This window comes from Castor canadensis, chromosome 1 (assembly GCF_047511655.1).
Source record: "Castor canadensis chromosome 1, mCasCan1.hap1v2, whole genome shotgun sequence".
In the NCBI taxonomy this organism is placed as follows: Eukaryota; Metazoa; Chordata; class Mammalia; order Rodentia; family Castoridae; genus Castor; species Castor canadensis.
Window position 1 is genome coordinate 206,534,032 of NC_133386.1, and position 9,831 is coordinate 206,543,862.

At 51.2% G+C, this 9,831-nt stretch overlaps 1 long non-coding RNA gene across 2 annotated transcripts; it reads right to left on the reverse strand.

Annotated features, from left to right (window-relative positions):
• Nucleotides 1-379: 379 nt before the first annotated feature.
• On the reverse strand, nucleotides 380-9,452 carry LOC141422458 (uncharacterized). Of its 2 annotated transcripts, none has more exons than XR_012447013.1 (3): nucleotides 9,354-9,452; nucleotides 6,926-7,108; nucleotides 380-940 (listed from the first exon to the last, which is right to left on the reverse strand). It is a non-coding gene; the product is annotated as an uncharacterized lncRNA (long non-coding RNA). The 2 variants fall into 2 exon arrangements; XR_012447014.1 differs by lacking the exon at nucleotides 380-940 and adding an exon at nucleotides 3,971-4,709.
• Between the last annotated feature and the right edge of the window lie 379 nt (nucleotides 9,453-9,831).

Here is a 9,831-nt window from a genome sequence, read left to right on the forward strand (position 1 = left end):
GGTGAAAATCGGCCATTGATAGTGTCCATAGCAGTGGATGGCTGGTGCATGGGAGGTGGTGCCCTTGTCACCAGGGTCTCTTCTCCTTCCAATTTGCCCCACCCTTGACCAAGTGCTCCCCGGGGGATGTGAAATTGTTGGAGATATGGTGGGTTGCAAATACACTTTTTCATTTCAATTGCCATTTAAATATTCCTGTAATCACAAGTTGCTGTTATTATTAAAACAACAGCATAGGAGGATTGCAAAGTTTTGTGAAGCCACTCCTCCAGTGACTGAAGTCATTCTCAGATGCCTGGTGGATGATGACACTGTGCACATCCCTCTTGTGACAGCATGCTGTACCTGGTCCCCACCCCACCCCACCCTATGGATGGCCTATTCCAACCCAATTCTGTCTGAAGACAGACCTGTTATTTTCACTGGGGCAAAAGCACGTTTCCAGAGAGTGTGTAGGGGTGCTCTTTGAGGAGGGGTAGTGACCTACCCTTGAACCACCTGAGACAGCCTTTGGGGACCTGCAGGAAGGCTCTGGATGGTTTCATGGCATGCTCGGCCCATTGGTGTGGTGGGAAGAGGTGCACGGTGAGTAGCATGGGGACCCCTTATGTCGCTGGAGCAGGGAGGGTTGTCAGTTCATACGCTGTGAGTCCTGTGAGGTGGGGGCTGAGAACCAAGGGGCTCAGCATAGCCTCTAGAGACCCCGAGAGCCTCATCACCTCCTTCATTAGCAGTGATGATCGTGCTTATTGAACAAGTCTTTGCACTGTCAGCCCTGGCACTAAAGGTGAATGGATCCAGCAATAACTTCACATCACCAAGAATATCTTTCACTGCATGGTCGGTCCTCAGCCTCGGTCCGTGTGTTTCCTCTTCACACAAACGCTGCAGAGTTTACATGAAGACTGTCACCAGGCCAGGAGATGACCGCATTTTGCTGCTGTGTGAGGCATAAAGGAAAAGCGAATTGAGCCTTAGTAAAGATGCAGAAACCATCCCAGAATGTGTGATCAATGACTTAATAACAACTAAGAAATATAGATGACATCCATGCCTGAGTTTCACTGGTGGTGTATTTTTTTAATTCTGTCACAAGAGCTTGGATAGATTCAGAGGCTGTGTGGTGTTTTAGTTGCCACCTGTGTCCTTAAAAATAGCAAATGATGCCAAGGCACGGTTAAGAACCGGACGCACCGGGAGAGGCTGTCCTTGCCTGGGTGAGGAGCCCTTGTGCTGACTACAGGGAAGAGCTGCTGGGTCCCCTGTCCTGGGAGCCTCAGCTTGCTGCAGCCGACAGTGGCAGCGTGAGTCAGGGCTGACATACAGTTCCATGTGGCGCGCTGACTTGCTTCCACAGACTTCATTTCAGCAGTTTGGGTACCTCCTTTCTAGGGTGACCTCTCTCAGCGTCTTGGGGTTAGTAACTATTGTAATTGTTATGAAGTAGTGTGCAAGGTGCATCATGGGGAAATGCCAGTGACAAGCACTCAGGCCAGGCTGGGGTGGGGGTGAGGGCTGCCATGACAGTCTGGGGCATTGCTACACAAATTCCAACCATGACTAGAAATAAATGCCAGCCAAAGCATGTGACCTGCAGGAAGGTCAGCCAGGCAGCTGTTGACTCAGTTAGGAACAGCAATGTCTTCAAGTGGCTCTGCCCATCCTGCTTGGGAGGAGGAGGACACCTGGGCTACTCCAGGGCCCAGGCTGATCACAGGTAGAGGGAAAGGTCTTGCAGCCTAGTTGAGAGCAAACTTCGAACGTGGAGGTAGAAGTTCAGTTGGAAGAGACTTGTATCAGTCAGTGCAGGCGGAGGCAGTAACAAACATCCCTCAATTCCTCCAGTTCCGGGTGGCTTACCACAACGATGGCTATTTCTCACTCATGTCATTTGCTTTTCACTCACCAGATGGTCTGGGTGACTATGCAGAATAGCCGTCCTCCACGTGCCTCAACATAGCCAAGGCAAAGATGAAGTGAGGAGAATAACTCTCCAGCTTTTGAATGCCCCCACCCGAGGGATGCTGTGCACGGCACTCACTGGCTGAGGAAAGCCACACAGCCATGTCTAACTCAGGGACAGGGAATAAGTGCAGTGCCCTTCTGTGGTCAGGACGGAGAGGAGAGCCACAAAGAAGCTGGCCTCAGAGATGTTCACTGCGAGGCCACGGCTTACAGGACATGCAGAGCAGCTTTCACAGGACCTGGGCCTTTGTGTTGGCACCCACCCTTCTGACAGGTGGTTTTCCCCCCAAGACAGAGATCAACTCTCCCTTAGCAATAAGATGGGGACTGTTTAAAATGTAAATCCACACACATACATCCACAGACACACATCCACACACATTCTCAGACACACACACAACCATACACACACACACATCTACACGCACACATACATATATCTACAGACACACAGACACATGCATACAACCATACATACATCCCACACACACGTATACACATACACACAGACATATTCACAGACACACACGGAGACAGACAGACAGACACACACACACACCCCTAACGCAGCAGCAGCAGAGTCTGCAATGCTGAGACATTCGGCCTTGGCAAGCATCCTGAATCTTTGTCCTGCCTGTGGTCCACTACTGGGTGACTTTAGCCAAGTAACTTGATCTTCTAAGTCTTGTCTTCATCTTCAAAGTGGGGGTGATAATGACAAAGACCTCACCAGGTCGTGCGGGCATTGAAGAAGGCAGTTTAAATAAACCGTTTGTCACAGCACTGTAAAGGTGACCTTGGTGAGCTGGGACATCGGTGTACACGTGGTAGAAGTTACCTTCTACTCGGAACACGACTCAGGCCCAGGAAAGAGCCACTAGAGCCACACCGCGTCCCTCCCTGTCTCTCCTCGCCTACTCAGGATCACCCCACCTTCCTTTTTCACTTCCTTTTACTCAGGGCCCTGGCTTGAGTTTTTGGTCATCGACTACGTCTGTCCCATCATGGCCGTGCTGGCTTGGCCATGTGACTTGCTTCGCTGATGGAATCTGACAGGACTGACCCTTGTGAGCTGACCGTGTGGAGCCGGGCACACGCAGGGCCCACCAGCCCTCACACCAACCTGCAGTGCCAAGGAAGAAACACACCTTGTAGCCGGAAGCCACTAAGATTGGGTTGGTGGCTTTCACTGGTCACAGGCCCTGCCCGCTCCCACCCACTCAGCATGAAATGAGAGCCACTGTTCAGGCAGAAAGGCGCCTCTGACCTGTTCAGAGTAGAACACGGCCAGCTTGAAACCATGGATGCTGTTGCGTGTCCACTCACCACTCCACACGCACGCATGCGGTGCACACGCCTGGAAACTTCCCTGCCAGGTGCATGCTCGCAGCCTGGCGACATTTGCCTCTCGGCACTGAAAATTATAGGGGATTGTTCACAAATCAGGCTTGGTATTTTTTTTTTTCAGCTGTAACTTTAGTACACAGGTGGCTAAAAAATAACCCAAGCATTATAAAACAGCTATCCAGTGAAAAATATCTTTCTCCCGTTCTGAGCCCAGTCTCACGGGTCAGCACCACGTACAGCTCTTCCACATTTTTTTCAAGAGTCGTGTTTTCAAGTGACCGTGATCCACGGACTGGCCAAAACACCTTCCCAATCTCTGAGCCAAAACTCAGACCTAAACTCATGCTCTACCCAGGACTAATTCTTCACGTATTACCCAGAGCTAATCTGCTTCTCATTAAAACAACAGATGAAATTTTAATCCCTATATCTCTAGAAATTAGAAAAACAAAGTCTTTGTGCTCCTGTTTGTTTACCTGCACGACAGGCTTCCATTTAGCTTTGACGAGGAAATCTTACTGAGTGCAAGAATCAGGAGACCAGTTTAAAAGTCTTTAGTAAAAGATTTTACAGATAAGAAAAATTATGAAGCCCCTGGTCATCCTCCCCGTGTGATGGATTCAGATTCTTCCAGTTAGTGGTCTGAGGCCATGGGGTAAAGAGCAAGGACATCCCATAGGAGGTCTTCGGGAGCATTTTGTGGGTTTGTTTCTATGATCCAAGCATGTCATTGATGGGGGCGTGAAAGAGAATTTGAACTGAAGTCTCAGCATACAAACAGCGGTGTGGAAATCCGTGCAGGAGAAAGTATGAGCGAAAGGTTCCTTTCCTAGAGGAAGAGCTCTCCTGGATGGAGGGCACTGAGGCAGGGATACAGGAGCCAGGCTGTAGCAGCAGGGATGTGAGGACAGATGTGTGCAGTGAAGCAGGGTCTCCTGGTGGGTCTGAGGGGCCCTTGTCCAGTGGGTGATGTCTCTGGTCCTCTCGTTGGCCCTCTCCTCGGCACTTGTCTAAATAAAAGATCCAAATCCCAGCTACCCACTTGGCCTCTTCCTCCTCCAGATCTCTGGGTCTAGGAACCCAGTGAGTGGGAAAACAAAGTTTTGAACTTGAAGACAGAAGCTGTGGGTCCCCGTGGACACACCACGGCCACTTCTCGCACAGGTTAACGTACTCCTAGCATGCAGCACAGCCCTTCCACAAAGAGACACAGGTGGATGTCTATAATGGTTCTGTTTGGTATTGGCTCAAACTGGAAACACCCCAAGAGGCCACCAGTGGGGAGAAGGAGAAGCAAAGCGTGGTCTGTCCACACCACGGGAGTCAACGTGGTGATACTGGAAGTAGACGCTGATGTACACAGGGCACCTGCTGTGTGACTCCACTTATACAGAAGTCTAGAACATGAAGCAAAATTTACAGTGACAGAACTCAGATCAGTGGTGGCCTGGGGACAGGGTTAGGTGGGCGGTGGAGCCAGCAAGGGACATGAGGACATTTGGGGGTGATGGACGTGTTCATGTGAGGAGACACTTTCATGGGTGCACCTTAGTGCTGTCGTGGGAGTGTGTCCCCCGAAAGGACACACTGGAAACTCAGTTCCCAGTGTTGGTGTTGAGATGGGGGAACCTTGAAGAGGTGAGGCCTGGTGGGGAGTGAGTCACAGGGGTGCTGCCCACAGACGGGATTAATGCTGGGCTTACAGAGAGAGTCTGTTCTCTCGAGAGCAGGTTGTTATCAGTGAGGTGCCTGTCTGTGTGGCCGGTTCCCTTTCTGCCTCTTCACCATGTTGCATCACAGCCAAGGGACCTCACCAGAGGCCCGACAGATGGGATGCCTGATCTGTTTGGACTTTCAGCCTTCAGACCTGTGAGCTAAATCAACCTCTTTTCTTTTCAAAGCACTCACCATCAGGTATTTTGCTATAGCAACAGGAAATGGACCAAGACAGTTGTCTTATTTTGCTGCTCAGGGGCTATTTGCTGTGTCTGGAGACATTTTTGTTGTCACATCTAGGAGAGGCCAGGGGTGCTGCTAAACACCTATAATTCATAAGACAGCTCCCTACAATAGAAAACCTTCCAGTCCTGAGTATCCAACACTGCAGGTTGGAAAGCCTTGGTGTATAGATACACCAAAACTTTCCAAGCTGTACACTTTAAACACAGGCAGTTATATATCAATAACATTGCAAAATAATGAAATTCTAGCCCTGCTATTGCTGGCTGTGTGGTATTGGATAATTTGCTTCACCTCTCTGGGCTGTTTCTGCTCTGAAAAGCCAGGGGACGGGGGAGTACTAACATCTATTTCCCAGAACTGCTCAGCATGAGCCAAACACTCAACAGATGAAAAGAAGATGCTATCTGCAAGCACCCCACTGGTCATTGTCTGCTGAAAGTGACTTCAGGGTGGAATTCTGTGACTACAAGTAGGGAAGGACCTTTTAGCTGGGTTCAGGTCCTTGAGACACCTGAGGACCAAGAACAACACCTCTGGGTTTCAGGCTTTCCTCCCAGGACACTATTGTGTGAATAAAAAATGACCTTGGGGTGACCTTGAGGGCTGGCTTTCAGCTTGACACCAACAGGAAATACGACTGATATGATTTACTTAAAAATACAAAAAATGTGCAACACCATCATCATCGTCATTACTCTGTGGCAAGGTTTCCTTGCCTGGGGTTCAGCCACAAAAACACTCAAGAAAATTGCAGAGCCTGAAGCTCTTGGGCAAAGGCCCCTCTCTCCCAGTCTATTTTGAGGATTACTAATGGTGCACATTTTTGCAGTTTAGCTGGAGACCCAGTAATCATGGCATTATCCCCGCTGGGCCCCACCTCCACTTCCATTCCATTGCACCTTAAGGAGAGTAAAGGGGAGGGCGGCTTGGGGAAGAGGACTCAGAGCCCTCAATCAGCTCTTTGTTCACTGTGGCCACCGGGAGAGAAGGAGAGAATCGCCCTGGCACCCAGAACACAACGCCTTTGTCTGCCAGGTGATTCCAGGACCTTTTGGAATCCAGGGACTGGAGGGGCTGTGTCTCCCTTTGCTGCCTGCAGCTGCAGGCAACCTTGGGCCCAGGGTTTGTGATGGGCCGGGCCGCCCTTCCCAACAGCAGGGTGGAGCTGAGAACTGAAGCCCTGCTCGGTCTTCCTCACCCAGCCACTTTTTCCCAAATGATGGGAGCAGCTCCTCAGAGCATCCCAAAGACACTGGCCGGGATGGGAGTGGACGGTGGTACTTTGGAAATACAGGGCTGTTTCAGACCCACGAGGGCCACAAGAGAAGGTGTCCTGTACCTACCGAGGTCCCTTCCTTGTCCACAGAGAAAGCATTTCTCTTGGACAATTCCAACACTGGGAGTCATGGAACTCTTCTGGGACGGCATCCCCCACCCAGGCAGACTCTCCTGAGGCTGGATGACATTGTCCTGCCCAGGACTCCATGCATCCCTGTGTTTTCCCACCTTGGCTTTGACTTTGGGGGACCTTATTTGGCTGAGTCTCTCTCCACCATCAGACTGTGAGAGGAACCATATTCTGATCATTTTTGAATCCTCAGCACCATGTTCCCTCTGTTTCTGACACAATCCATGTGTGTCAAGTACTCACTCATGCTCACACCAGATTGGATCCAGTGGCTTATGTCAGGTCAAGCAGGAAGCACGCAGGTGATGCAAGTGCTGGCTGAGGGGACACCGTCCTTTCTCAGAGTCTCGTTGGCCTCAGGTAGAAAGAGTTCACATTCAAGGAGGCCCTGCTGGTGCCAGCTTGCTGGGTTTGGAACAAGCCAAGCTGGTTCGGTTGGTTATGGGGGAAGAATAAGGAAGAGGGAGGTTGTTCATAATCCAGCTTGTTTATCCAACAAACAATAAAACAGAGGCGCAATTGTTCTGAAATGCCTGGTGACAGCCAGGAGAAAGACCCCCTGGCCGAGAGGCCTGCCCAGGAATGCTGGGAGCCTGGGAAACCAAGGACTAGGGGTGGGGATGAGGACTAAGGGTGAGAGCCAGTTGGGGACATTTCTTTTCAACTCTGTGATCTCATCGCATATGATGGGAATTTATGTCACCTGGACTGGGCGGAGTGTCCAGAATGTGGTCACATTATTCTGCACGTGTCTGGGACAGTGTTCTGGATAACACCAGTCCTGGGGTCTCTAAATCCAGGAGGTGCCTTCCCCTGGGTGAGTGGCCTCCTTGGGGCCCTCCCAGGCTCAGAATGAAGAAATGACTGAGTGACAAAGTTCTTTCTCTTTGCCAGACTGTCTTCAAGTTGGAGCACTGGTCTTCTGGAGCCTTTGGACCTGGCCTCAGATGGGGGCTGTGGTAGTCCCCACAGGCAGGGCTCCTCTTCCACTGCTTTTTTTTTTTTTCTCTGTACTTGGGCTTGAACTTAAGGCCTTCACCTTGAGTCACTCCACCAGCCCTATTTTTGTGAAGGGATTTTCAAGATAGAGTCTCACAAACTATTTGCCTGGGCTGGCTTTGCACTGTGATCCTGATCTCTGTGACCTGTGTAGCTGGGATTACAGGCATGAGCCACCAGCACCTGGCCAGATCTCATCCCTTTGCCAATGCTTTCAACAAGGGTCCTGAACATGAGGCCAGCAGGTGCCTTTGACCATGACTGGATTGGTCATCGAGAACCAATCACTGTTAGGGTTCTATGATGCTCAGTTGGGGTCACTTCCCTACTTCTGGGGCAGAGAGAGGCCAGCCCCATAGGACCCAAAATAGGGAGGACAGCTGCTCTGATCCTCTAGGACGAGCTGGAGGGCACTTCCCAGAGAAAAGGAGGATTGCTGTGGGCAGCCCAAGCCAACGGCTGCCAGTGACACACGTAGCTACTCTGAGCCCCAAACAGGGACTGCATAAGACTCAGGCCCTGCCTCTATCTTCAGGAGCCCCCAAGGTCGTTATGCAGAGAAAGCTAAAAAACCCAAGACCAAGTGGCAAACTCGGGATCCCACGTGGAGGGCGCGCTCCAGAAAGGACAGTTGGGCTGGGTCAGATTGGTTCCAGGTCATTGGGATATGTAGCCAACTCTGCTTCCTTTTGCCTCTGACCCTGGGCAGCGGGCACAAGTCCACCCTCTGCCTCACGCTTGTGCCCATCCTGCCCCGTTCCTTTGATGCACACGTCTCCTTGCCAAACGAGGAGTGCTGTTCTGGTGAATGTGGGCAAACACTGCCCTGCCCTGTTTCCTGCTCGGTGCCAGATTGTTTATTGGTGGTGTTGGGTCATTTAAATTGTGTTAAAGTGTATAGAACCCACAGTTCATCTTTAGCACGTTAAGTTCAGTGGTGTGGAGTGTGTTCACCACCTCCGCTGTCCACCACCAGAGCTTTCCCTTCTTCCTCCACTGACAGCTCTGTCCCCATTCAACACTGACACCGCCTCCCCGTGCTGTCTTCTGTCTCTGTGGATCTAATGACTTCAGGGACTTAGGCCAAAACCTACAGTATCTGTCCTTCTGTGAGCACATGACCTCAAGGTTCATCTCTGTGTGACGTGTGTCAGGACTCCCTTCCTTTGGAAGGCTGGCTCTTGCTTTGTTTGTAGACAGCACATTTTGTCCACTCATTCATCTGTCACGGGTGCTTAGACTGCTTCTGCCTTCTGGCTTGTATGAGTAACACTGCCACGAGCACCGTGTGCAAACTTCTCTTCCAGACCCCACCTTCAATTCTTTCAGAGTAGGCCTAGAAGCAGAACAGAGCCCAGGGTGGCTCTGTTTGTAACTCTTTGAGGCCCCTCTGTGCTGTCTTCCACCATGGTTGCACTGTCTCCATTCCCCCCCAGTAGGGCACCGGGGCTGCAGTTGCTCCTCCCAGCACTTGCCATTCCTGTCCTTCTGATGGGAGCCCCGCTGAGGAGGTGGGGTGCTGCATGTCTCCCTGTGCTGTGAGTGCAAGGCAGACTCTTTCACTGTCCCACCATGTTACATAAGGCTGTGCTAACCCGATCACCTACGGCTAGATGCTGGGCTGCCCCGTCCCTCACTGGGAGACCGGAGGGTCTCCGGGGTGTGCACTCACCAGGCCAGGCTGACTGCTGCATCCCAGATCCACACAGCCAGCCATGTCCTTCCCACACTGGCATGTTCCGTCCTCTCCCTCAGCAGTGAGGCCCTTGCCAGGGCTTGGTGCTGGCAGAAGGACACTGTCACTTTTATACCTCTGACCAGCGGAAGGGGAATTCACATGTCATGATTCGAATTCCTCTGGTCACTGCTGGATATGAGTGGATCTGCACTGATGGGCGCCTCATTTCGTTTTCCCTCTGAGCACAGTCCATTCCAGCTGGTTTCCCCCCTTTATGACTTTGCCTTAAAGAAAGATCCTCACCATCTGTTGCTTAGACAAGAGGAAAATCAGATACTTTTACCTAAAACCGACAGCAGACAGCAGGGGCACCCCGCCTCCCTGGCCCAGCCCTGTCAGTCTTTCCATACCCAGATGTCCCAAGACCATGACGGTTCCACTCATGAGTTCTCTACCTTACAATGGTACCGAA